Source organism: Panthera tigris, chromosome C1, assembly GCF_018350195.1.
Source record: "Panthera tigris isolate Pti1 chromosome C1, P.tigris_Pti1_mat1.1, whole genome shotgun sequence".
Lineage (NCBI taxonomy): Eukaryota > Metazoa > Chordata > Mammalia > Carnivora > Felidae > Panthera > Panthera tigris.
Genome location: NC_056667.1, coordinates 20,560,421 through 20,586,529, shown reverse-complemented (window position 1 = coordinate 20,586,529; position 26,109 = coordinate 20,560,421). Strand labels below are relative to the sequence as shown.

The window sequence follows — 26,109 nt, the reverse complement described above, 5'->3', positions numbered from 1 at the left end:
TCATCAGGGAAGGCAGTGCCCATCCCTACCCAAGGCTCATTTCACACTGCCCTTCCCATGAGCCCCAACAACCAAGGGCCCGGCTCCAGACTGCTGTGACCTCTCATTTATTGTCGTTGTTATTATCATGACTCAATCCCTCAGCATGCCCTTGTCAGTTTTCAAAGCGAATTCTTGTGCCCAGTAAATCTCCCTGGCTGTGCCGGTAAGACACGGAAGGAATTACTCTTCCATTTTACACATGTGGCAACTGAGACTCAGAGAGGTTAAGGACACACAAGTAGAAGCAGAAGCAGAACCAGATCCGTCTGGTTCCTATTCCCACATGGCCTCCAAACTGGCCACACGGTTTTAGCCCTAGACTCTCCCCTCTACTTCCTAGGGTCTAGGTATACCACCTACTGCGTACATTAAAACAGAAGTGGTTGTAGTGAGCTGAGCCCAGAAAGGGATGATGCAGACTCTTCCAGAACCTGGGTCCTCTTCTTCACATCTGCCTTCTTGCGGGGGGGGGGGGGGGAGCTTTCAGCTCCCCTGCCCAGCCAGTAGTGACCATGATGACACTATTTCAGAGGACTGGGTAGCCCTTTCAGACTGCCGCTACTGGAGCAGGCATGGAGATCAGACACTAGGTGGCAGCAGCAGCCCACGGGAAGAATCAGTTTGAGTTTGTCTGAGAAGACCCCCCCCCCACCCCCACCGCCCACACCGCACGCGATTTAGAGAAGCTCCAAGAGAAACACCAGCCTCCAAATGACTGGAAAACCTGGTAATGCTCGGTTTCCAGTGATGTTCAATACCTTAGGTGCTAAAGTACCCACCCTCTCTGGGGAGGGGACAGCCTGAAGCAGCCTGGGGTGGAAGGTGCATGCTTGGAGACACAACGTAACTTCAATTCCTCTCTGCCATGGCCTGCCCAGCTGATCTTCCCCTCTGCACCTCGTCATTAAACCTCTCATGTCTTTCGCGAATTCCTCTTCATCACAATCTATCTGGGGTTTCTCATCTCCCCTAAACCATCCGGTACTACCCCACCCAACTTCCTCCCAACACTTGATTCAGACAGGGTGGGATCTTCAGCTCTGTGGCAAAGCCTAGTGAGTAAGGATGGTGGGGGGGTGGGGGCGGCAGGTGTAAAAGAAAGGGAAACCTGAGCCTCTTCCACCCTCCCAATGCTAAAGTCGCTCCCATGGGGGACCAGTTAGAGCAAGATGCAAAAAAGCCTCATCTACTTGTGATAACTTTAGAATTAGGCTTTGGACCTGCAAAGGGCCCCTAACAACTTAAACCACTGCTTTCATTAATATCTGACCTTATAATACTTCCCATTCAATGAATAAATCTTTGAACCCAAGGCTTGCCTGCAAAGAGGAGCTGCTCCCAAATGGGGGCCTCTCCAGCTGGCCATGCCAGCCCCATGATGCCAGATCAGTAGGTGCACTGTTTAGAGTCCTAGGTCTGTCTCATTGCCGTTGCCCTCCCTGCCCTCCCCCATCAAAGGGCCAATAGAGAGTGGCCCCCAGAACCCCCTTCTTTTGCCCTCTGGGGGTTTCAGACTGTCCTAAAGAGGTGTAGGGAAGGTGGTGACAGGGAGCTACAGTTGGTGAAATGTCACCACCTGCCTTTGTCACACGCTGGCCATCACACGGCAGGGCCAAAGGAGGAGTCAGAAACCGGTGGGCCAAGGACAAAGGCACTGCTGGAGGAACTTCAGACATGGAGCAAGACAGACAAAGCCAGCAGACACAGGGCAAAGGAATGTCAGACACACAGATGAAATGGGACTAGCAGAGTACCAGTCGGGGCTGATGTTGGTAGATACTGAGGACAGGACAGTGATCCTGCATTATTCATTTTGGTGTCCCCTGTGAGCCCTGCATATCTCAGTTAACATGTGTTGAATTAAAGTACCGAGGGAGGATACACAGATGCTGGGAATGAAGGTCAGACAGAGACCTGGGAGTCACAACTCCCTGTCATGGCCCAGAGATTAAGAAGTGGGCTTTGGGATCAGACAACTCCTGCCTGGTCTGCCTGGGCTCTACCAGTTCCAAAGGAGGGGACCCGAGCCTCACTGCCCTCATCCCTAAAGTGGAAATGGTAACAGCACCCTTTCACCAGGTCCTTTTGGGACTGAAGGGTCCTGCTGTGTCCAGTAAATGGCAGCAGCAGCAGCAGCAGTTTTCCTTCCTGGGCTGTCCAGCTACTTCCCCTCGGTAACCAGGCCCAGGCAGGGCACATTCCCATCTGTGGGGATAGGCCAGGCAGGGGGCCCAGAGCTAGGGGCTGGATAACAGATGTGACCTGAAGAGGAGGTAGGTGAAAGTGCTGAACCCAGCCCCCTGGCCGCAGCAGGAGTTCTGAACTGTTGAATGCGAATCTTGCTTCCTGAAAAAACCAAAATGCTCAGTAGAATTCAGGAAGGGGGGAGGGGTGCCATTTGTTGATTATCCAGGACTTTGGTGCCCTGGCCGCCCTTGGACTTCTAGGAAAACTAGGAGGTGGAGGGGCTAAACTCAGAGCTCAGAGTTTGGGACGGGGGTCCCTGAATGAGGAGGAAGCAGTGGTGGACTTTGAGGTTTCTGGAGCAGCCCTCCCGTCAAAAACCGTTGTGCTTTACTCAATAGGAAACCTTTTCAGAGACGAAGAACGTCCCCAGACTCAGAAAGCGAGTCCTCCCCTCTCTCTTTTCCGTCTATCATTTAATTGGGGCGCCCCAGAAAGTCGCAGGCCCTTTGGCTAATCCCTTGATTCCCTATTCGACTCATTCCATTCTCAGACCCCGCCCCTTCGCTCCCACCCGCAACCTTCGCTCGAGCCAGAGCCTCCCGCGGAGAACAAGGAACGTGGGAAACATCCCTAATCCTTGGGGAGAACCAGCACCCTTGGTAAACGAGGACGCACCCCCGCCAGAAGGGCCCGCGCGCTGTCCCCGCGGGCCCAGGGCCGCGCCGTCGGAGCAGCCGGCGCGGCCCCGCCCGCCCCGCTCGCCGAGCGGCCGGGGTGGGGACTACAAGTCCCGGCGTGCCGCGCGCGCGCTCCCCCCTGGGGTTCCGGATGGTGAGCGGCGAAGGTAAGGCGAGCTCGCAGAGGCAGCGGCGGCGGCGGCGGAGACGGAGAGAGGCAGGCAGGCAGGGCGAGGGCGAGAGACGGAGGGAGGGAGCGAGCGAGGCAGACCAGACAGACAGACAGGCGGGCGGGCGGGCGGGCGGGCAGAGCGAGCCACCCGCCAGGCTGCGCTCAGCCCCGCTCGCAGCGGAGAGAGCAGAAGGCAGGAGGAGGGAGGGGAGGAGGAGGAGGGAGGGAGAGAGGGAATCCAGCTACCACCACCCAAAGCCAGCGTCTGCTTTCTGTCCTCATTTCCTTTTCCCACCCAGCTCGGAAAGCAGAGAAAGGCAGAGAGAGCGAGAGATAGAGACAGTCAGAGAGACAGACAGACAGCCAGAGAGCGGGAGGGAGGAGGGCGGAGGAGGAGGAGCAGGAGGAGGACTACGCGGGGTGCGTTCCCTCCCAGGTTTGCAATGGGGGGGTGGGGGCGGGGGTGTCCAGGGCTGTGAGAGTGTGTGCGCGGCGGGGGGAGCGAGGGGGGCACAGAGAGCGAAGGAGTGATCGAGGTGGGGGGGGCGCCGCGGGAGCGGGGGGCCGTGTCCAGCGGAGTTAGCGGCGGAGAATGTGAGCCGAGACGCGAGCCATGCTGTCAGCAACGGCGGGCGGCTCAGGGCTCCTCCACGACTCCTCTCCCCAGCAGCCGGGCTCCCGCGTCGCTGCCGCCGCCGGAAGACAGACGCCCCCCAAAGCCCCTCGCCTGGCTCGGACCCACGGAGCCGGCAGCCCAGCACTCCGGTGAGTGGCGCCTCCTCCCCAGCCCTAGACCCCGCTGGGGACCGGCCGGCCGGGCTCTTTTGTGCAGCGCACCGGGGGGGGGGGGGCCCGCGCCCCCTCCGCGCGCCCCGGTCCGGTCCGCGGGACCCGGTGGCTGCGGTGCCCGCGGTGCGATCGGTCTTTGTTTCCACCGGGGCCCGCGGCTCGGCTGGGCTCGGCTCGAAGCCTGGCAGGCAGCGCCGGGAAGGGGGAGGGGGAGGTGGACGAGAAGGGGGGGTGGGGAGGGGGGGTTCTCGGGTTTCCTGGCCGCCCCGCAGCTCCCCCGGCTCGGGGGCGAGGTGCGCGCCCAGCGCTGCCGCGCGCCCCCTCCTCCTTCCTCCTCCCTCGGTCTTTGGATTTAAAACTGCAATTTGCTCTCCAGCTTGCTGAGAATGTGGGGGGGGGGGGGAATGAAGGGGGGACCGTGGGAGCGGAGAACAAGGCTGGATTTTAGGAACGGCGCTGGGAAAGGGGGAGACTGCGGAGGGAGGAGCCCCTCCCCTCCAACCCCCAAATCCCAAGGTTCCGCTGGTGCTCTGGGAGTTGAGGGGCGGGGACCTAATGACCCGGAGGGGGTGTGGGGCGGAGGAGGGATTTGGGGGTGGCCAGGGCCGGAGGGGTTGGGCCGCATGCCCGGTTACCTGGCGAACAAAGTCGGCTCACTTTTGCATAAATAAATAAATAATCGCCTATCAATGCGTTTCCTCTGGGGCTCTGATTGAATCGGGCCCCCTCTTCCCCAGGGGGTGGGGTGCTGAGTGACAGCTGTCAGCCCCCTGGGCCCGAAGCTGGGGGTGAATTGCTGAATCCCTGTGCCTTTTGGCTGAGTGCGCCTTCTCCTGCTGGGTCCTGGTCCCCGGGCAGAGCCAGAGGGGCAGGGGGCTGGCTCTGAGTCTAGGAAATAACCTTGTTTCCTGTTCTACAGGAAAAGGGACAGCAACCCAGAGTTTGGGGGCTGGGGATGAGGACTGATGGGAGCTGGAGGGGTTCCCTAGCAGCCTGACCCCCCCAGCCTCCTGCCAGGCAAAGGGGCCAGCTGAGGGAGGAAGGATGTGGGCCTTGCTGGCCGGAGGCGGGAGCTGGGGCTGTCCCTGAGGCGGGCAGCGGGCACAGAGCGGGAGGAGGGAGAGAGAAAGAGAGAGAGAGAGAAGCGGGGGCGGGAATTCTCTACCGCAGACCCTGGGGGCCAGGGCCAGATGTGGAGGGGTGGGGAGTCCCCCCTCCCTCCTAGCTTGGGGGCCCTGGGGCTGGGCTGGGAGGGGCTGAGCCTGGTGCCCTCGGTTCTGCACCAGTGCCTGACTGGCAGGGCCAGCTGAATTTGGGCCCAGGCGTCACCCTGGGAGGCAGGGCCAGGCTGCACCAGCCTGGTCCCTGAGCACAAGGAGGGACCCTTGGGGGGCCTGTGCCTGTCTGGCTGGGCAGGCGTTTCCCGCCGGACCAGTTGGTGTCAGGCGGGACTTGGCCCCAGCTCCCTGGGCAGAGCTCAGGGTGTGAGGACAAGCTTTGCCTCCGGGTCAGGGTGGCCACATTTTGTCCGCTGCTGCTGCTGCTGCTGCTGCTGGCGGGGCGGGGGCATGTGCCCGGGCCTGGGCAGAGTCCTGCCAGGAGTATTTGGGGTGTTTCTATTGTTGGCTTGTTCCTGTTCCTTGTGGCCCCGTGTGTGTGTGTGTGTGTGTGTGTGTGTGTGTGTGTGTAACTGTGTGAGCTGGGGCTTTTAAGTGAAAGATTACCAGTCTGTCCATCCCCCCCACCCTTGGCTTGGAGGCTGGGTTGTGGTGGTGAGCTGTGGGGGGACCCCCCAGGTGGCATGTGCACGCTGCTTGCCATCTCCTTCCTTTGAGCAGATGTATATTTATTTTTATAGCAATGGAAAATCAAACTGGATAGTAAGTTGAATTCATTTTTTTTCTCCTGCTGTGTCAATAGTTGGAATAACCCCCAGAGACTGGTGAACTTCTTGCCCCAGAGCTCTTACCCTTCAGAGGTTACAGAGATCCGTGAGGGTATGAGCTTAGGGGGACCAGTGGGCCCCAGTCCAAACCAGTGACTCTTGTTTCTCTTGGTCTGGCACTGGGGCGGGTGTGGGGTGGGCAGGTGTCGCCCCCTCCCCAAACGTCCCCTCTATTCCCCAGGGTGTTGTCTGGCCTCACAGTCACCTCCTTGGTCAGTGCCTAAGCTGTGCCCAAGCCCTCGGGGACATTCTCCCGGTGGGCTCCCTCCTCCTGCCTGGGCTCCGGGCCCACGTGCTGATATTTATTTTCTGTAGTAAAATCCATTTTTAATGCCGTTACTTTTGAAATAATATAGAGAGAAACAAATGTGATGTGTTTAAGTTGCCCTCTGTGAGTTTTTAATGTGATCTATGGCTGAGGTAGTGATGGAAGGAGCTGTTGGGCTTGGAGAAATTTGGTGTCATAAAGAAAAAGAGCTTGCTGTTTATTACGGTTGCTGGGCTGGGGGGTCTGGAACAGGGTCGGGGGGCAGGGAGCCCCACACCCCCAGGTGCTGTGGATGGACAGTGCTGCTTCTCAGTTTGGCAGTATGTGTGGTCCATGATTATTTTGCATTGCTTCCCAGCCCTTGACTGGGACTTGGATGAGGGGGCTTGGGAGTTGGGGGGCTGTTTCCCCCATTCCACCTGCTTAGATCTTGGCAGGGAGGCTTCTGGACGCCCTGCTGAGCTAAGTGGAGGTGTACTGTTGGGAGGTTGGCCTTGGACCCTACAGGAGATTAAGGGATGGGATCTCCACCTGAGGTTGTGGCTATTCTGCAGGCTGGAGGGGCCAAGTGTCCCTGGCTGGCAACTTGTGGGAAAGGGGGGGGAGGGGGTTGCTGCTGCTGTGGATTCGCAGAGCCCTAGAGGGACATTGCTGGTTCTCAGATCAGTCTAGAGCATTGACTTTGAGCCACTCCCTCCACTTGCTTCTGTTCCCAGTTGGATAGGGGCTTTCTCCAGGCAAACCCGATCTCCCTCATTTCCCTCCAAACCCCGATGTCCCACCCCCCAGGCCAACTTTTTTGTTTGTTTGTGGAATACAGAGCTCTGCGTCTCATGCCAGTCACCCTAGACCAGGGGGTGCCATGCCATGCCTTCATACCAGATGACCAGACTCTTCTGGTCTGGTTGAGTGAGGTCAAGCAGACTCACTATTATGGGATGGAGCCCAGCTCTGTCTCTGGGTCCCCTGGGTCTCTTGGGACAGCTCTGGAGAGGGCGAAGCCAGGATGGGGACCGCAGGAGGGAGGAAGGATAACATTGTTGCTAATGCCAGCATATGCCCCCCCCCCCGCCCCAGGGAGAGAGCTGGGGGAGGGGAGTGGGGGGAGAAGAGAGACCCGGACAGCCACATGCCAGGTGGAGAGAGGGAAAGATGGTGGCAGAAGCCAGCGATGAGGGGGTGAGAGAGCAAACAGGCAAGGAGAAGAGCCAGTATCACAGCCCCTGGAGGTGGGGCCCAGGGGACCAAGAAGGCCTAGGCACGTGCTGTTCCCGACCCTACAGCCTGAAATGATGAGGCGTTGTTTTTGGAGGAGAGACAAGCAAATGTCTCTGGGAAGAGGGAGGAGGACAGGTGGAATAGGGAGAGAGGGAAAGACTCTCACAGGAGGAGGGAGAATAGGGAGACAGGGGGATTCCAGGGGTCACTTGACTAATGGTCGTGCCCAGGGCAGCGGCTCTTCTCTGCCTTTTCCAAATGTCTGGGAACAGAGCAGAGCTATTCTTTGGACCTGGGGGCGGGGCCTGAGGCAGGTACAATGCCCCACAGGTTGTGCACACACTCTAGGCCAGGAGGCACGTGGGGTTTTAAAGGCAGGGACCATTAGGGTTCTAGGGACCATTAGGGATGATGTCAGGGGCATCATCCAGTTGGACCCCCTCCCCCAACCTTGTTTGACAGGAGAAAACCAAGTCTAGAGAAGGGAGCCATTTGCCCAGGGTCACAAATACTCAGCAGTGCCAGGCCTGGGACCTAGGCTCTTTGCACTCTACCACTCTGTAGTTAGAGAATAGGAACAGCTGCAGGGGGCCTCCTGGGTGCAGTGGGGGACTAGAGCCCGGAGAGAGGAGCAGGCGGGCACCCTTGTGGCCAGAGCCCCCCCAGGGGAGGGGGAGGCGCCGCTGCCGGGAGAGAGAGGGAGGGAGGGGAGAGAGGAGGGGAAACAGTGAGTCAGGCTTCCAAGAGCTGAGGATGAGAGAGCCAGAGCTGGGAGGGAGAGGGCAGGGAGGACTGCTCAGAAGCTCAGAGAGGGAGGGGGCCCAGCCGGGGGCAAGGAGAGCTCTAGAGGGAGGGAGCCAGCCTCTGGCCCTGACCCAGCGGTAGGGCTATGCGGAGGGAGCAGCCAATACGGACTTTGCTTGTGGTAGGTCAGCGTCCCTTTCTTTCCCTAGGATTCCACGCCAAGGTCTCAGGAGGAATAACTGTGTTCTCCCCTCCCTTCCTCAGTTTCCCCATCCCCTGTGAGCCTGTGGGATTTGGACTATTCTTGGAGAGGGAGTAGGGGGCACAGAGCCAACTAGGAGGGTCCTGAGGGATGGATGTCACTTCTAGCTCCTGACCGTGAGCTGGAAGTACTCTGGGAGCCTGTCACTGTCCCTCTTAAGTCCTCTGAGTTACTAAGTGGAGGTGTGGGGGTGCAGGCCAGGAATGCTGGGGTGCACTGTGTGTGTGTGAGAGAGAGAGAGAGAGAGAGAGAGAGCGAGAGAGAGAGAAAGGATGAGGTGCTGGTCTGGCAATGGTAGGTGAGCTTCCTGGGGCCTCTCAGGATGGCCAGTGCCTAGACAGGATCACAGTGCCCACATGTCTAGAACCAACCTCCACTTGAGGAGGGGGAGATACTGCTATATTCCCCCTATATCCCTATGGGTCAAAGGCTCTAGAGAAGCTGGGAGGTGGGAATAACCCCTGTGGGAGCCAGTGAGAATTGCCTGTGCAGCCCTGCATGCCTAGAGCTGAGACCAGAACTAGAACCATCCCCAGGGACTGCCTGGAAGAGAGGAGGGAAGGACCCCCCTCCCACCCAGCTGACAAGAAGCTGTGGCCCTCCTTCTCCCAAGACCTAGCACCCCCCCAACCCCTCCTTCCTGGATCCCAGCATCTCTGCCATTGGCTAGAGGACAAGAAAGGTGGGCACTGAGGATCCCTCTCCTGCCTGGCCCCGATTTGGTAGAGGGGTTGGTGAAGTGAGGGTAAAGTGAGGCCCTCTGCCTCCCCCCTTACATACACATACATACACTCAGCTGCAGTGAGGCCCCGCTTTCTCTCCCCTTTCTGCTCTGGGGTCCTTGGCCTGGGAGCCCAGAGGAGGGGCTGCTTCTGCAGCTGGCTAGCCCCGAACTCCCAGCTCAGCCCAGCTGCTACTGAAGCTTCCAGAAGCTGCAGCTCTGCATCCCCTCCCCACCCCTGAGCCAGGAGAGGCCTTTGCTGACCTGGGGGAGGGTACCTTGGGAAGCGAGTGGGCACCCTTAGAAGGACTAACACAGACAACCAGACAGATGGGTGGTGGAACAGATGGACAGAGACACCCACGCACAGGCAGACGGAGAGAGACGGACAGATGGACCAGGACAGGGAGAGACGGACAGACAGAGGTGCTGGCAGAGAGAGGAGGAGTCTGAAAAATGGAAGGGCCTGGGGAGAGACAAACAGAGAGACTGAGACGTGGAGACACAGAGATACCAGAAGGGAGATGAGGTGACTGAGATAGGAGGAGGAGAGACATGGGGAGAGAATGAGAGACAGGAAGAGATAAAGAAAGGGGGAAACCCAGACGGAGAGAGAGAGGGGAGAGGCGGAGAGGCTTGAGGCTACAGACCACAAACAGGGATTTGATGAGAATCTGGAAGGTGTTTTCTCCTGCTTCCCTCCCCAAACCCTTGGGCCAGCCAAGTCTCCATTCCTTCCACCCCCGGCTCAGTTTCCAGCTGCTAAAGAGGTCAGAGAGAAAGAGAGAGAACAAGAAAGAGAGAAGCGCGCAGAGACCCCCTCCTCCCTGCTGTTTTTGTGGGGGAAGGAGTTGCTGGAGCAGTTTCCCCAGCTCTGACCCCTGTTCCAGGGTGGACACCCCTCTTGTGTCAGAAAACGTCACACTCACCACTCACTGGGTGTGCATCTCCTTGTGTAAATGCACCTCCATACTCATATCTGTACACACACACACACACACACACACACTTTGTGACATATGAATCTCACCCTTGCACTCACCCCACATCTCAGAAACGTAACTGGGGAATTCATGCCTGTGCTTCCTTACCCATATAGGCAGTGACACACATGCCTCGTCATGGGATGTCAGGACATTGACACGCACACACACGCAGTCACGCTCTCACCCATACACAGTGGCACTCATGCCGGAGCAGAGGGAGGGCTCTTTCTGGAGGTGAAGATCAGTGTTCGCAGGTGTCGGGGTGGGGGGGTGGTATGCCCTCCCCGTCCTTCCCAGCTGGCAGGGTGGGGAGGCTGGCGGCCCTCTCGGCCACTGGGAGTCTTCCTAGGGAGTTGGCTGGTGGGTTGGGTGGTGTCAAAGAGCTGTCTGAAAGTTGGTCAGGGTGAGCGTGTGCACGTACACACACATGGGCACATGTGTATAGGTACAAGATGGCAAGTATCTGCTGTGTGTGTGAGAGAGGAGCGCGTGTGAGGTGGGAGATGTGGGTGCGACGGGGAGATCCAAGGTGCGTGGACTCTGTGGGTGTATGTGTGATAGCTACTTGGCAGGTATGTACATGCGCATGTATGTATATGTGACAGGTGCGAAACCTGGCTTCGCAGAGTGGGAGTGTACCTAGTGGGTGTAGGGACTTGTAGCACTTGTGCGTGAGGGTACAGGGCCCTGGGGGTGAGCTACATGTATGTGAGGGTGCAGTGTTATGCAGATGTGAAGGTGCGGGGGTGTAGGGGGGTGTAGGCAGTGTGCACAGGGGTAGCTGCCTGTGTGAGGCTGTGAGCTTGCAGCCAGGGCTGGAGGGCTGTTTTCCAAGGCCAGGATGCCTCTTGAACAGAGGCCATCAGCATGAACACATGCAAAGGGGCTCCAAGGCTCACAGTTGGGCACTGACCCACACAGACGCACAAGGACAGACATACCCGCCCCTGTCCTCCCTCTTCCTCTCTCCTGGCGTCAGTGGTTTTCAAAGGAGCCTCCATGAGGACTGTTTGCTGTGCAGTTCCCCCCACCCCCCAGCCTGTGCCTCTTCAAACACAGTGATGCCCTCCAGGCAGCTTTGTGGAGGCTCCTGCCTCAACCATCTGAAGGCAGATGGGTGGGTTGAGATCCGCTGCTGCCCCCCAGGGAGCGAGGAGGCGGCTCTGCTCCTCTGGCCTGGGCACAGGCTGAGACAGATGGACAACCCCCCCCCCCGTACCCCCACTCTGTTCTCCACACCCCCGCACAGGGTCTGGGGGTGGGCAGGCATCCCCGCCCCCAGAAGAGGGGTTCTCGCAGGCAGTTCTGAGCAGAGGTTAGGACTCTGCCCATCATCTCCCCGGAGGGACACCTGTCCTCCCGCAGCCCCATCACGTGTCTGAGCACAGGGACCCAACTATAGCCCCCAACACCTGAATATACAGTGCCCCTCCCTTACTCACAGCTCCAACACCCCTGAATACACAACTGCCCCACCTATAACACAGCCCCAACACTTCCACAAACATACCACCTCTCCACATAATCTACTTTTCTGACATCCAGCTGCCCCATATACACACACAGCCCCGTCACGCCCCCAAACACACAACTGCCACACACCTCCCCACAGAGACACATAGATACAGCCCTAGTAGTGAACCCAAACCCAGGTTGTTATGATCCCCAGCGTACTCCCAAACACCCAAGACCCAACACCCACACACTTAGCAAGTCCCTCTTTAAACCGGCACCTGCCCAGATCCCCCCAGAACCCTGCTGCAGCCCTAATACCTTCCACTTCCTCAAACTCTCAGAGCAGCAACACCTCACCGGACACATACACAGACTCCTTGCAGCCCTAATGTTTCCCCCACCTGCAGCCCAGCACCTCCCCAAACACACCAATCCAATCCCTACACCTTTCCAAACACACAACTTCCCCCCACCCACATCACACATACGCACACTGCCCACTCAACACCCACTCACACAAGGATGCTACCTGCAGCCACACCGTTTACCTCAGACGCGCAGACATGGCTTGAGTTCTAGTATACTTTTAAACAGATGATGTCCCCCCAGCTTCTCGTACCTTCACAGGCATGCACATACACGCATACTCCCCATAGACCCAGCACCCCAACAGGCAGTCCTCTGTATATCCCCAGTAAGCCCCAGCCCTTTCCTCAGCCATCCAGGGGCCCAGGGACAGCCCTACACCTCTCCAGGCACACATAGCAGCAGCTTGGTGACAGCCCATTCACCCCCGCAGAGCCCACAAGCGGCTCTTCCCTGCCCTGTCGCATACCCCACCTCAGTTGCTCTGCAGCCCTCACTCCCAGCCCCAAACATGCCCCGCCCCCAGCACTCTCCATCACGGCTCCCCCCCCACCTCTGCTCTGGGGGGCCCCCTCCCCCAGACACCCTCCCAGACAGCTTCAGTCATCCCTGCACACACCCTTGCTCACTCTTGTGTACTCTCTCTCCTCTGCTGTCCAGCACCCCCCCCCCCCCATCTGACTTCCCAGGGCCTCCTCTGCCTGGGGAGGCACCTCCGCCTCCCTCACTGCCCCAGGCCTTTCATTCCTGGACAGTGAGCCTGTACATCTAGTTCAAAGCTGCCCCACCCGAGACCCTGGGCTCTGGACACCTTGGCCTGGGCTTTGGGGGCTTGGAGCCTCTTTGGGGGCTCTTGGCACCTGGTCACCCTGGTCTCACAGCCAAGAACTCTGAGTACACAGCTTTGCCCTGGATCCGGCATATATGTTGTGTGTGTGGGGGGTGGTGCAGGGGGATTTACCCCCAGCCTGCACCATCTCAGGTGCTTGCCAACCCCCCCACCTTGGCTTACCTGAGAGGGACATTGGGCCTGGGGCTTCAGGGAGAGAGATGGGTGAGGTGTTGGCTTGACATACTCCCTGCCCCCCCACCTTCATTGCCCCCCCCCCCCAGATCTGGCTTCGGGGCTTGGTCTCCCTGGGAGTCAGTTCCGACAGTGAAGGTTACTTTACTAGATGCATGATTTTAAACGGAATCTCCACCATCTGTTCCACCCCCTAATTACAGATGCACAGAATCCGCCTCAGAGGGCAGCGTGAGGGGAGTGATTTAGAGGCTGAGCTGCTTCTGCCTGCATTAGGGCTGGGGAGATTTGGGGGGGGGGTGCTCTGGGTATTGCTCACAGCCCCCCCCCCAACATCCCATGTCTTTCCCAGGGGCCCCTCATGCCTCTTCTCTTGCTGGGGAAAGGCTCATAGAAAGTTTCCCCGACCCCCAAGACCTGAAAGAGGAAGCAACTGCAATACTGAGGGAGGGGTCCCCAAGACATTGCCTGCGTCCCAGGCCCCAAGTCCTGGGATGCAGGCTCCATTAGAGCCTTAAAAAATTCAGTGGATCGATCTCCTGCCTGCCTCTTTGCCCTGGGGAGCCACAGACTCTGGCCTGGCCCAGCTGTCTGCCCACCCCAGGGGTAGCAGGGGATTGGTGAGGTAGAAGGGGGGTCAGAGCAGAGGTGGGGGCAACTAGGTTCTGGCAGCAGAGGACGTGGGCAGACATGCCAAGACCCATCAGGTGTGTTTGCACGCATGTGCCCATCCGCCTTGGTGCAACTAGAAAGCCTGATTCCCAGCTTGAGCCATGCTCTGCGGGGCTGGACCAGCACTGGGGGTCGGAGGGGATGGGCCAGGGCCTGGGCCTCAGGGTTCTGAGAGACGCTGGACTATATACACTCTGAGGACCGGACCACCTCTGCCCATAGGTGCCAGGGACCTGGCCCCCAGCCTGCTTGGTGGTGGCAGTGGCGGGCACACTGCGGTAGACGCCGGAGCATTCACTGCGGGGAGAAAGGGAGCGAGGTTGGGCTGGAGGAATTTTAAAGATTGCTGCAGGCAGGAGGGTCTCTGGAACCCCGTGGAGCGGGCAGTCATGCAGAAGTAATCCTATCGCTGCCTGCCTGGAGGAGTGGAGGGGAGAGGGGGCAGGGAGGGAAAGGATGGGGCTGCTGCCCCTTTCCCACCTCAGCCTCTGCCCCAGCCAGCTGTGGAGGGCGCCCGGGACCCCAGGGGTCTTCCCTGAGGAGGCACCTGGTCTTCTCCATTCCACTGTGGCATGTGCCCCCTGGAGGGGCAGCGCCCCAGCTGTTGCTCAGCTCCAAGCTCCGGGTATTATAAATAATGCAGCTCAGAGGTGGGGGCCGGCTCAGCCCCCGGTCACCTTGGGTCACCCACTGTGGCGTCTCCAGCTGGCCGTCTTGTGGCAGAGCCCCTCTCCCTTCCAGCCTGCTCCTTCTCTTTTGCTGTGTGAGCTTGGGCCAGAGGCCCAGCCTCTCTGGGCCGGGCCGTGGAAGAACCCAGAAAGCCCTGTCCTTTTGTCCCACCCCCTAGCCCTCACAGGTTAACTAGCAGCTGGCTCAGCCAATCCAGGCTGGAGATGGCTGTCCTGCTCTACAGGGGCCTTACCCATTCTGGCTCCTCCATTTTGCAGATGGAGTAACCGAGTCCAGAGAGGGAAGGAAGGCCGAGGCCAGCCAGCTGATGAACCCCTCCTTCCTGCCCCATTCTGCTGTCACTCAGGCTCTTCTCAGCTTCAGCTCAGCTAAGAGCAGGGCCTGGGGGGTGGGGTGGGCGGGGGATGTTTGGGAAAGTGGTTGCGGCTGAGAGGTTGCCATGGCGATGCTGCAGGATGCCGAGCTGAAGTGGGGGTCCTACAGGGTCTCTGGGGCCCCCAGCTCCACACCCCTGTGGTCTTCTCCCCATCTTCTGTCCCCCACCCAGATGCCTGTCAGGCAGCTTCGGTGACAGGCTTGGGTGGGTGACAGGTGGTGCAGGTGATGGGCTGGGTGGGTGACGAGCTGGGTGGGTGACAGGTGGTGCGGGTGCGAGGCAGGCAGGTGACAAGCTGGGTGGTGACGGGCCCTGCTGATGACAGGCAGGGGGTGTGGTTGGCGAGGATGCTGTCTCCTGGCTGGTGGCCTGTTGCAGCCCCCCACCCTCATGCGTGTGCACACACATAGACTCTGGGCGCAGAGCTTGGGGCTAAGATACTAATGAGGCTTATTACGTGTGGAGGGGCAGGTGCCCAGGCTCACTAATGAGAGGCCTTTAACAAATAGGGGAGGCAGCTGGGGGCTGCGAGGAATTTGGCTGGCCCTCCAGAGCTGAGGCCCTCGGGGTCCCAAACTGGCTGGAGGACGAGCCATCCTCCAGCCAGATTGGGACCCCTCCTCCCCTACCCTCTGACTGCTTGGGTTTATGCTAGTATTACCGCAATCGTGATAGTTACCATTGTTCAAGCTTTTGCTACACTGCACCAAACCCTGAGGTGCATCTTCTCATTTCCACTCAACAGTTCAAGGAGGGAGGCACCGTTACGCACTTTGCAGATGAGGAAACTGAGGCTGCAAGAAGGCAAGGGACTTAACACGGTTTCTGGCGCAGCTGGAATTTTAATTCAGGTCTTCCTGTCCCGACACCATGCCCTTAACCACCCCGTCAGTGACACTTCAGTAGAACTCTTGGTCCAGACTCAGACCCTTTTTCAAGGCCTCAGTTTCACTCTTCTGGAAAACGGATGCCTGGTGGAGGGGTGATCACCATAAGCTTCTCAGCTCTGACTTGAACGGCTTTCAGGGACTCCTCCAGGTAGCTGCCCCATACTCACCCCATGTGGCCCAGATTTTGGACTGGAGAGAGGGCAGGGCTAAGTGTTGAGGGAACTGAGCTGAAGAGGGGACACCTGGGATATGTGAGCCACTTCCTGCATTGTGCGGTGTGGAGGCTGAGGCCTGGAGAGCAGCAACCGCCCAAGGTCACACACCCAGTGAGCTGTAGGGCCCCAAGGGATCCCAGGTCTCCTGGCCTGTTGAAAGGGCGGGGCTGGGTGTGGTGCCTTGGCTGGGAGGCTACCTCCTCCTGGGCCCCACCCACCAGCCTTTGCTTCTTCCCTGGAGTCCGTGAGCCCCCAGCAACTGGGAGGGTGTAGGGGGCTGTTGGCTGCCGCTTTAGGGCCATGCCCCCTCCCAATCAATCTGGGTCCCTAGTGTCAGTTGAGCCCCTCCCTTTAGAACCCGTTGGGGTGGAAACTCCCTAGCAACAGCTGATCGATGGGTTAGGGCCCTGACATTGGCCTGGGGCCACAGCATGACCCTGGAGGGACCAGGCTGGGGCTGGGGGCTTGGAGGGGAATTTAAGGGAGAAGAATTAGGCTCATAAATCTTGGAGCAACTCACTTCTCCTCCTCCTCGACCTTAATCTCTTACCAAACCTGCTCTCCAGCTGCGCATCCAAGGCTGGGGGGTTAGGGAATCCACCTTCTCATTCCCCTTACCCTCCAACTGATGCTCAGCCCCTCCTGACATTGTACCCCCTATAGGGAAGAGAGTGGCAGCCACTGCTGTTGGACAAAATTAGGATCTTGTGTCTCCAGACTACTGCATTTGGCCTCTGATTCATAGGGGTAGGTAGGGCAGAGAGCTTCAGTGCCTCAGTTTCCCAGCCTTGAGTTTGAAATCCTCTCTTGATGCCTGTCCGCTCAATCAGGAAGGAGCATTAAGTCCAAGAGGGATCTCACAGCTGCAGGACACATGGCCCTGTCCTCAGAAGCCCCAGTCTGAGATGAGAAGCACAGCCCTGGCCTTGGGAGCCCTCAAACCCAGAGGTGAGGTCTAGAACCCAGGCTGGGCCTGTGCCAAGGTTCAGGTGGGGAGTGGGTGGTGCTGAACGGCTTTCTGAAGCAAAGGCTGAGGCTAGGGGGAGGCCAGAGGAAGGGTGATGGTTCGCCTAGAGGCCTGGAGAGCCGTCTTTGGTTGGGGGTTGCGGGGGGCGGGGGGGAGCCTGGAAGTGTCTGGCTTTCCCACAGGCCTGGGCAGCAGTAAGCTGAAGTTCTGGGGCCCTCCTGGCTCCCCAGGGAACCCACTGCTGCCTGGCCCTGGGGACCCAGGCGTCCTGGCGGGTGAGGGCGGGTCTCCAGCAGGCGCCCTGCCAAACCCCGCAGCCTGCTCACCAGGAATCTTGTTGCTGAGAGATGGAAAATCCCGGCCCGGCCTGCAGCTCATCCCTCCCCTCCGGGAGGAGGAGGGGCCCAAAGATTCCTTCCTGCATTCCCCCTCCCATTTGGGGCAGGGCTCTCCTTGGTAGTGGGTGGGGCTGGGGGGCCCAGGACAGGCCTCTAAGGCTCTGGGTCACATGTCCTGGAGCCCAGCCCAGCCCGCAGTGGGCACGAGGGCACTCTGGAGGCAGAATGGGCCTGGTGCGGATGAGGAGGGGTGGGGGTGGGGTACTGAAGCCAGAGGGGGCCTGGATGGGGGCTGAGCCCGGCCCTGGCCCCACTGGCTCCCCCAGGGCGGAGGGTGAAGAGTTGGTTCTCTCCTTGGACAGGAAGACGAATGATCCCATTATGGGAGCGTGATTTTATTCCACGTGTCACGGAGTCTGAGATTAACTTGCTCACCAGTCTGTGACAAACCCCTCACACCCTCACACCCAACACACACACACACACATACACGCACAGAGACACACATATCCTTGGTCTTACAACGCACATCACACAGGCACAGATAAACGTTTCCACAATACAACACACAGCACAGTCCCACGGAGGTACAAGGAAACACTCACATCTAGACACACAGCCTCAAAAGCACAACATTCCCTCACTCACACCAAGGCCACATAGACCCACAGCTCCAAACAGGCAGTCCGGGAGGACGCCGGCAGCCCTACTTGGACAGGCACAGATCAAGGACACACAGTGCCCCGTAGACACAGATACACTTAGACACACACAGACCCGGACACAGTCATGCGGACAGGCATAGACCAACAGGCACACACACTGAGACAAAGGCCCAGATACATACAGAGACAAAGACAGGCACAGACACACAGCCGGCAGTGCGCACACAAGCACAGGCGTGCATACCCGGACACAGACAAAGACAAATAAATGCCCAGAGGTTTTGCTGTGGACAGATGTAAGGAGCACGCACATCTGGGCCTCCTCGGCCTCCCTGCCTGGGGACATAGTAATCTGGCGCCTGTGGCTCCAGGGAGAACTCTGAGGAATCTCTCAGAGCCCCCCACCCTGGGCCCAGGGCCAGCCCCCACCTCTGGCACAGGGCCCATGGCCGAGGCTATGGAAGCCACACCCTCAGTAGAGCTGCGACATCTCTTACCTTACCCTGCCTGTTGGACACACACAGGCACACCGTCTCCCCCTGCGCATGCTTACGGCACCCCGCCCCCACCCCCGCCATGCCCACACAGAGTTTCTCACTCACCCCCCCCCTTAGATGGCCCCTTCTTGCTCCTTGTCTTTCTCCGTCACCTTCCCCCCCCGCCCCGCCACCCCAAGCACACATGCACGACCTCGAGCACCTACACCCACAGCCCTGTGACACACACCCTCACCTTTTCTCGCACAGACCCACACGAACCCAGCACACAGGCTCTCTTTCATGGGCACCCTCCCCTTCCCACACAGACCCCCCCCCCCAGGCCCATATACGTGCGCTCCTTGACATCCCCCACCCTCTCTCTCACAGACTCATTCACAAATGCAGCACACACACCCGCTCCCCGACATGCATCCTCGCCACTTTCTCACATGCGTGCGCGCGCGCGCACACACTTTCAGAGCCTCCCTCACACCATCGCTTTCCTTCCTCTGTCTCTCACAAACATTCCCTCTGCCAAGAGTGTAGCTCTGCCGCAGAGCAGCCCCTGACAGTATTTGTCACTGTTCTCCACCGCGTCCTTGGCCTGCCTGGCCTCAGTCCCTTCCCCTCCACCTCCAGCCCTGTACGCTGTGGCCTGGTACTCTTCTGTCATTTCTCTGTTGAGCCAACACTTATATACGGAGCGTCCGTTCAACAAATGTTGATTGAGCATGGATTATTGGCTAAGCACTGGGGACACTGGGGACACAGGCCCTTCCCTCATAGAGCTCTCAGTTTTGTGACCAGTTTGTTGCTTATCTCACCTGATGAGATTTTAAGGTAACCCCGGGTCCTGTATGTTGAGGGATGTGTAGGAATTCACAAGAGGAAACATATGGGGAAGGTGTTCCACACAGAGGGAACAGCATATGCAAAACCTGGAAATAAATCAAGGTATGGTATGGTGTGGTAGGCAAATGGGGTGAGGTTGAGAAGAGACGCTGCATAGAAGGCAGAAGCCAGATGTCACAGAGTTTAGCTGCTGTGATCACAGATTTGGATTTTGTCTAATGAGCCACAAGGAGTCATGGGAAGTCTTTAGCGACAAAGTAAGGTGGGAAGAGACTGGAGGCAGGGAGGCTAGTCGAGAGGCTTACGTGGTACAGATGGGAGGTGATGGTGGTCTGATCTAGAGGCAAGTGGAATGGGAGAGGAGGCTCATTTAGGAGCAAGGACCTGTGGCATTCCCCATCCTTTCCTGCGTGACCTCAGGAAAGTCACACAACCTCTAAGCTGGGTCCACCATGCGAGAGTGGGACAGTACAGGAGCTGGGCTTGTAGTAAATGCTCAATCAGCGATAGCCATTGTTGTCATTAACAGTAGGGCACGGGGACATCGGATGAAGAGCACTGAGCCCCTCCTGAGTGCTGGGTACTCTGCCAGGGCTGGGGCCCAGAGGTGAGGTAGTCTACAGCTCTGGGTAGCCCAAGCACCTGGTAACCACGGCTCATGCAGACAAGATAGGGCTGAACGTGGGGATGCAGCCTAAGCACCCTGGAAGATTAAAGGAGGATGAGGCAGCACCCGTCAGGGCTCCGGGAGGCTCACGAAGGAGCTGGCATTGAGCCAGACCCTAAAGAGGGTGGTTGAACTTGGGCAGGCAGAGGTGGAGGGAGGGGCTTCAGATAAAGGGAACCATGTGGACAACAGCCGCATGTTGGCCTTGGGCAGGCCAAGGAGTCTAATCTGGCTGTTGTGTGGGACACAGACTGGGGAGTCTTGGGATGGGATTATGGAGGAGGGGCCAGGTGACCAGCGGCCCGGCAAAGGGGTGGTCAGCATGGGGTTGAGCCGCACTCTGGAAACCTGATTTGTTGGTGGTGACACGGAATGTGGTCATTAGAGACTGTGCTCCAGGTTCTGCTGCTAAGCCATTGGGTGACCTCAAACAAATACCGTGCCCTCCTTGGTGTCAATTTCCCCATCTGTGTGATGAGGTGATTAGTCTTGAGTAGGAGGGAATTCTGGTATCATGTGCTAGGGTTTGGTCTAGCCAACTTTGCAGGGCATCATCTGGCCTAGAATTCTGGGCCTCAGCAGTGCTTTCTTCCTGAGCATTCTGAGCAAAAGAAAGGAACAAAATGAGGGGTTCCCCAGAGACAGATTTGGGGCCTTCTGAGTGAGGGGCCAGGAGCTCAACATGGAAAAGAGGCATCTTTGCCAGGATCAGACTCCAAGTCCCAGAGGTAACCCAGGAGAGAAGGCCAAGGTCCCTCTTCCCTCCTGCCCTGACCCTTGTAGTGGTAGATGTGGGCCATGTGCCCAGGAGGGCACAGTGCCCAATCCCTGGCCCAAGGGGTGTCAGGACCCTTCCTGCCCACTCAGGGAGGAGCAGGGCTGGAATTCCAGAATGTGGCTCCCGGCTTGGAGTCCCCTGGGGGCAAGGAGCCAGGAGGCCCATGGGGGGGGGGGGGGGGGGCAGGTAAATGCCTGTGGGCTCTACCATTGTTATTTGGGGTTGCCAGGAGTTGTGGTATAAGGCAGGTTCTGGTGACCCCCCAGCTGCCCTGGATCCTAGCTGCAAAGGGCCCTTTAAGCATCTCACCTGTGAGGTGGGGCTGGTAGAGAATTAATTTCCTGTACTATTTTAATTTTGCTGTATTTAATTTGCTGTTTATTTTAATTAATTAACGGCGGTAATCGTCTATCATAACTTGCTGCTGCTGGCTCCTCTTCTTTTCGGAGGGGTGGAAGGCCAGGCCAGGTGATTGCTGAGTCAGCTATGGGGGAGAGGGAGAGCCCTGGGGGTATGTTCCTTTTTGTCTTTGCCCTTCTCAACCCAGGGGTCTTCTCTACTCTCCCTGGCTCTCCTCCAAAAGCCCCCCCCCCCCAACCCCCACACTCCTCACTTGTGATGCCTCCTATTCCTCTCTCCCCAGGTTGGCCTCAGGGCTTCATGTGAAGTAAAGAGAGGCCAAGGCCCCTGCCTACGCCCCAGTAAATATATTTTAATGTCAGAGGGTGGTGGTTTAGAGGGTAGGGAGCTTGGCATGCAACCCAAGCAGTACTTAGAGACTGGTTGAGGAAACTTTCAAAGTGGAGGTCTGCTTTTTGAATGGCAGCCCCCTTCCCCACTCCAGTGCCCAAAGAGCACACACATTTGTGTGGTCAGGCCTGTAGGACCGTAGCGTGTCCACCCACCTGCAAACACATCCACAGCATGTTTTCAGTTATTAGTTAATCTCTAGGATGGACCTCCCTTGTAGGGATGAGGAAATGAAGCCCAGAAAGGCTAAGTGACTTGCCCAAGGTCACACAGCAACTAAGAGAATCAGGGCCCGGATTCTGGCTGTCATCCCTCTGGCTGCGTAGAAAGAGTTAACAGTGGGAGGGAGGGGAAGGGAAGTGGCTTGGGGATTAGGGTAGGGGGGATTAGGTCAGAAGACTGATGGAGCCAGGAAATGGGGTCCTCTGGCTTTGGAGGATGTGGGGAGAGCAGTGGGTTCTTGCCACAGGGGGCTTCCCGAGGTATGAGGTCTCTGCCACCTGTTTCCATTTCCCTGTGTGTCTTCAGTTGTCTGTTTGGAACTGGGGTTTGCTTTGTCACTTGCACTGTACCATACCAGGGGGGCCCTTCCATGGCTAGGTGGAGCCCTACTTTTATTTAGCAAACACTTACATAGCATTTCCCATATTCCAGGTACTCTTCTAGCTTTATAAATGGATATTCATTTCATCATTAAAGCAGCCCTATTATGATCATCCTTGTTTTATATATCAGAAAACAGGCTTCGAGGGGCACCTGGGTGGCTCAGTCGGTTAAGCATCCAACTCTTGATCTCGGCTCAAGTCATGATCTCGTGGTTCCTAAGTTCGAGCCCTGCATCAGGCTCTGTGCTGATGATGCAGAGCCTACTTGGGATTCTGTCTCTCCTTCTCTCTGCCCACCCCCCCACTTGTGCACATGTGCGCTCGCTTTCTCTCTCTCTCTCTCTCTCTCTCTCTCAAAATAAATAAATATAAGAAAAATTTTTTAAAAAGAAAACATGCTTTGAAAGGTTAAGTAACTTGCCCGAGGTCCCATAGCTAGTACCTGGTGGACAGCTTTTGCATTTGGAACTCTGGGATCCAGAGTCCTTGTTCTGAACTACCATACTCCCCTCCCCTCTTAATGCTGTAGGTGGGAGATGGGAGCCCTGAATTCCCTGGAGATGTGGCATCTTTGGGGAGTCTCTAGTCTAAGTTGACAGGGAGATCTGGCCCCACCCTCGCCAACCCCAAGTCTGCTAAGGCAGACAGATCCCACAAATCAAGACCTGTTTTGTGGGGGAAGCAGTCAGAGCATCAGGTGGGCCTGGCTGGAAGGCACAGGTCAACAATTAGGAAGACTTGGGTGGAGCCTGGATTGGGCTGCAGTGCTGGCCATGGCGGGGGGGGGGGGGGGAGGATTGGGGGGACAATTAAGGTGGGCCTCAGACTGTGCCCTCAGAGAGCTTGCTGTCTGGGAAAACCAGGCAGATGTGTCTGAACAGTTACCGATAGTTGTATAAGACAACAGGAGAAAAACATCACAAAGCATGATGCAGACAAAAAGAGTTTGAGCTTTGGACCCATGTAACTAACCTTAGTTACTTGACTCCTTTCTAAGCCTCAGTGTCCTCGCTTGTCAAGGGGAAATAAAAATGGCACTGACTCTATAGGGTCTTATGAGGTTCAAAGGAGATAGAGTGTGAAGGGTGCTCTGGAGCAGGGGCTCAGTGAACATCCATCTATAGATGCTGAGAGCCAATCTCTGGAGAAGGAAAGGGTCCCACCCCTGGGGCTGGTATTGGAGCAGATCAGGATGGGAACGGTGAGGATGAGGAGGGTAATGAGAATCTCACTTTTGGAGTCAGGCTGCTTGAGTTTAAATCCCAAACATGACGAGTTGCTTACCCTCTCTGGGCCTTGATTTTCCTATCTGTAAAATGGTATTATAATAGTGTTTCCCACCCCCCACAGGGTATTATGAGGATTAAACTAGTTAGTTCACTTATTCAGGAAGCAATATTGAGTAACTGCTAGGTACCAAATATATTGCTACTCACTGCAGATAATAAGTGGTCAATACATGTTAGCAATCTTATTATCATTATCCATATTGGGGGTGGCTATTCAGAGAGGAGGCAGAGGCTGAGGCTTTTAGAATGGAGTTGAGTGACACAATAAAATGTTGTAGAAGTAACAGCAGGCTGATATTTATTGAGTGCTTACTATGTGCCAGGCACATTAGCTCAGGTACTTGTATTATCTCTGTTTTGCAGATAGGAAACAAGTTCAAAGAGGTGTAGTGACATGCCCAGAGAAACACAGCTTGTAAGGGGTAGAGCTGGAGATTGAGAGACTCAAAAGCCAGGCTGTGAAATCACAAAGCTATAAACCTGCTTAAGAGATGTTGTAGGGTGGGGGCAGTGATCCAGCAGAGGAAGGAGGGGGAGACCTTGCCAGGAGAGGGACAGAAGTGGGCAAGGCCTCCAGATTCAGGAAACAATGAGGGAATGGACCAAGTCAGTATATGCTCCCCCAGTGGTTTTCCCCAGCAGTAAACAAGGTATGAGCTCAGGGTAGGGAGCAAGTGAAGACTGGAAGAGGGTCACCTTGAGAAATGGGCACAACTGAAAACGATGGGGAGCCAGCTCATTCCAGGCATAGCCCACAGTATCAGCAAAGGCCCAGAGGTGAGAATGAGAAGAATGGTTTAGGGCTAAGAAGTGGAGGAAGTGGCTAAGAGAGGTCAGAATGAGGGTTGGGAGGACTGGTGGCCTCAGGGGCCTAGGGAGAGTGACAGCCCCAGGGAAATAGGGAGGGTGACAGATTCAAGAGGCTTAGCTAATATAGAAATAGAAATAACCCCCCGTCTGGACAGGAAATAGAGCATAGTGATCAAGAGGGCAGGCTCTGGAGGCAAATCCTAGCCAGGCTGCTTCCTACCCTGCGATCAGAGCAAGTTGCTTGAGGCCTCATTTTCAAAGTGAGGAGTAATGCCGGTACCCACCTAAGATGGGACAATCTGTGAGAAGGGATTAGCACAGGGCCTGGCACACGGTAAGCACTCCATTCATTCATTCATTCCCCAACTATCAGGTGCACATTTAGTGTCAGGTACTTTTCTAGGACACACAGCAGAGAACAAAGTAGAGAAAAACCCCTGCCCTCAAGGAGCTTACATTTAGAGGGTGAAACAGTTAACACCAAAATAAAGTAAAATACATGCTGTGTTAGATGTTGATGAGTGTCAAGGAGAAAAATGAAACAGGGAAAGGGCTTGGGGAAGGCCAGGGTTGCAGGGTTAAGTAAACTTATAAATGGAGATTATTATTAGTATTATTTGTATAGCAGGTTTTAGTAGAAAAAGCACCTTCCAGTTTATAAGGTGTTTTTCCTTCATGAGAATCACTCAAGGTGTAGGTATTGCTGTCCCCCTTTTGTAGATGAGGACACTGAGGCTCAAAGAGAAGAATCTGACCCAGGAGTCACAATTGTGAGGATAGTGCTGGCTCCCTAGGACTCCGGGTGACAAGAGAGCGTTATTCCCAAAAGTCTAGAGGACAGAAGGAGGGGTTAATGGGGGAGGATATGGACAGTGGCCAGTGACCAGGGATGGAGCTGAACTGGAGAGCAGGGGCAGAGGCCTGCTTCCTGGAGCCAGAGATGCAGTCAGCATACCCCAGCATGGCCTGATCAGGGTAAGTTCAGAGAGTGGCTGGACCCAGGGGCAGCCCTGAGGGCAGAGCGGGGGCAGCAGGCTGGGCCTGAGACACTGTGTGATTGAGCAAAGGGGCAGAATCTGTCCAGAACTGAGTGAGTGTGTGGGTGGTATGGAGACTGTGGGGAGGGGGAAAGAGGAGAGGAAGAAGTTAGCTCCACTGACCAGACAAGAGGCCACAACAAGGAAGGAGGTTGGCGGGGGCCAGAGCTGGCTGTGAAGGCTCTTGAATGTCAGGCTAAAGACCTCAGCAGCAGTAGGGAGCCATTACAGGTTTTGGAGCAGGGACATTGTGTCACGAGAATGACACTGAAGAAGACAAATGTGGCGCTAGGCAGAGGAGGTTCAGTGGAGGCATTTTGGAGGTGGGGAGCCCACTGGGGGACTGTCATAGCTGAGCAAGAAAGAAATGGCGAGGTCAGGTTGGAGAAACAGCTTGGACTAGTGGAAAGAGGGACCTGGGAGATGAATTCCTGACTGCTAGCTTTGGGTCTGCCTCACATTTTCTTTCTTACTTTATTATTATTATTATTATTATTATTATTATTATTATTATTTGCCTCACATTTTCTGAGGGGCCCTGGGCTAGTCCTTTCCCATCTATTTCCCCATTTGGATTGAACTAAAGACTCCCCCACCCCCTCTCTTTTTTTCTTTTTCCCTAAACATTTTTTTTTTTAATTTTTTTTTTTCAACGTTTTTTATTTATTTATTTTTGGGACAGAGAGAGACAGAGCATGAACGGGGGAGGGGCAGAGAGAGAGGGAGACACAGAATTGGAAACAGGCTCCAGGCTCCGAGCCATCAGCCCAGAGCCTGACGCGGGGCTCGAACTCACGGACCGTGAGATCGTGACCTGGCTGAAGTCGGACGCTTAACCGACTGTGCCACCCAGGCGCCCCTTTCCCTAAACATTTGAGCAAAGGATCCATTTTGAGAAGATGATGGAACTTCTCTTCAGAAAAATACAAAAAAAGTTTTTTGGTTACAATGTTGGGAGGTTTACAGATCTGCCAAAGTCCATCCACGGAACCATATTAGGTGATCAATAGTAATAAAAATAGCAGGTAGCATTACATGCTTATTACAGGCCAGGGGCTTGGCAGAGTGGTATACATCATGATCTTGTGAAGTCTGTTCAACAACCCTGTGAGGTAGGTACCATCATTATTATTCTGCTTTACAGATGGGGAAACTGAGGAAGCCTAGAGAGGT

The 26,109-nt window shown here is 56.6% G+C and overlaps 1 protein-coding gene across 7 annotated transcripts in view; it reads left to right on the top strand.

The window, feature by feature from the left end:
* Positions 1-3,317: 3,317 nt before the first annotated feature.
* AHDC1 (AT-hook DNA binding motif containing 1) overlaps positions 3,318-26,109 on the top strand; it is a 65,010-nt gene continuing 42,218 nt past the window's right edge. For 4 of the 7 annotated variants that reach the window (XM_042995786.1, XM_042995778.1, XM_042995782.1 and 1 more), the window contains exon 1: positions 3,626-3,843. The gene's annotated coding sequence lies outside the window, so the exon portion shown is untranslated. Of the gene's footprint in view, positions 3,515-3,625; positions 3,844-14,636; positions 15,633-16,529; positions 16,648-26,109 lie in introns of those variants that run through there. The other 3 variants (XM_042995779.1, XM_042995780.1, XM_042995783.1) reach the window with 3 other exon arrangements.